Here is a 2,339-nt window from a genome sequence, read left to right as displayed (position 1 = left end):
GTTCTTCAGCTTCAGCTTGAACTTGTATATCAGTAATTGAAGGTTTGATCCAAAATAGACCACACCTTTGTTTTTTCTGATAATATTGAACTTCTTCATGATCTCTTTCTACAGATGCAGTGAATTTCATCCCTACATATTCCAGTCAGCAAAGCCACTTGTATAATCACCATATATGTTATTGAGAAAACATATTTGCTGAATGTTTTTATCACCAAGGCCATATTTTCTAGCTACCAAGCCTTCTTCTTTGTTTCCAATTTTTGCACTGCAATTATCAATACTTAGCTTGATTGTATGTTTGGTAATTTTTGGCCAGTGAAGGTGTTAAACATTTTTAATTGCTCAATTGTTGGTACTACTTGATGCATACATTTGAATAATAGTCATATTATCAGGCTTTCCTTGTAAGCATGCAATTATGATCTTATCACTGACTAAATTATTTCATGATAGATCTTGAAATGATGTTCTTTCTGACCATGACTGCAATGCCATTCCTCTTTAATTTGTCATTCCCAGCATGGTAGAGTATATGATTGCCTATTCAAATGCTCAGTGCAAGTACATTTCAATTCACAATTGTCTAGGACATCAATCTTATGTGTTCCAAATTACTTTTGATGATTGCTAATTTTCCTGGATTAATACTTCACACATCCACACTCCTATCGTTAATGGATACTTTTAGCTCTGTCTTCTCGTTTTGAGTAGTACCAGATCAATAAATGATTTGATACATTCACCTAATTGTTCCTTAGGATAATACATTTTCTTAATAAATGGAAACATATATCACTTCCAAACCACTAACAATTATCTTATCATGTTATGCTCATAGTTTTAGTAAACATCACTGATATTCTGAGCAGTTGTTTTTTGTTCCACTAATTTAAATGTATAAATATTGATAACTATGTTAACTGTATCAAACAAAAGAAAACCAGTGTGTCATATTTAATTTTAATCTTTGCATTTAATTACATTACTTTTCCCCTTTATGGTTTTTTCTCAACTTTTAATAATTTTCCATTTGGTATAGCATTCCTTTTTTATTAAAGTTGTAGAATTGAACATGCTAATCATCATGCAAATGAATCGTCCTTGACTTGAAAATATTTTTTGTTGTTGTACATGGGGTTACATGACTTGGAGCCAACTCCACAACAACTAACAATAATTGAGGCATTACATTTCCCATGCAAAGGTTTAAGGAAAAAAATCATATATTTATTGCACAGCCTCTAAAGTGCTAAAATATATAGGTAGTAAGACTTATTGGATTTCATCAACAGCCTAGATTAACTGCTTTGCAATTTTTTCTGCAAAGTGATTAATCTAGGCTATTGATGAAACTCAATAAAATCCAATAATTCTTACTAGCCTATTTGTATACACACACACATACATATATGTGTGCATATATATACATATGTGTATATATGTTTATATATGTATATGGAATTCTGGTGTAGTGCTATGGAATAAAGCACTGGACCACAAGGTCAATTTGAACCACAATGTTAGTAGTTCAATTCACCAGCTACTCCTTGGAAATCCTGTACAGCATTGCTATGAATTGGAACTGAATTGACAGTACATAACAATAAAGAATATATAAACACAAAATATATATAACAGTGAAATGCTTAAAATAAAAAGTTGATGGGCCAAACATCTACTTGCTATTGTTGTTAAGTGACATCCAGTAGGTTCTAACTTATATTGACCCTGTATATAGATTCCAAAGAGGGGCTGGTGATCTTGAACCTCCTACCTTGCAGTTCAAACCAACTTTGCAGTCCAGCACATTAACCCACGGGACCACACCAGGACTCCAACATAATTATACATTTTTCTATGAATATCTACATAAGTACATAGAAAAATGTATGACTGCTTTCATATAAACATAGATCCAGAGGCTGGCTGGAAGAATGTACTCTTGGGACATTTAAATAAATACATATATTTTTTGTTTTTTAAGTATACAGAAAATATTTTTGCTCTGTTCATTTGTGAAATATAAGATATAAATGGGAAGTCACAGGGAAAAGTGGGATAAATGTTGCAGGGGGTGTTATAATTGAGATGAAACAAAGTGTATGGTTTGCTGAATGTGGAACAGATGATTTTGTCTGTAAACCTTCACCAAATTCACAATAAAAAGTTATATATATATACATGTGTATGTGTGTATATGTGTTTACAACATGTTACATTGTTGTTAAGTGCTATCAAGTCACTTTTGACCCACTGAGACCCTATATAGGGTGCCTGAGGAGCAGCTGATGAGCACGAACCACTCACCTTGTGGTTCAAACGACTTTGCAGTTCAC

The sequence above is a fragment of the Chrysochloris asiatica genome, unplaced genomic scaffold, assembly GCF_000296735.1.
Source record: "Chrysochloris asiatica unplaced genomic scaffold, ChrAsi1.0 scaffold00217, whole genome shotgun sequence".
Lineage (NCBI taxonomy): Eukaryota > Metazoa > Chordata > Mammalia > Afrosoricida > Chrysochloridae > Chrysochloris > Chrysochloris asiatica.
The sequence above is the reverse complement of the archived record's forward strand: the minus strand, read 5'-3'. Positions refer to the sequence as shown.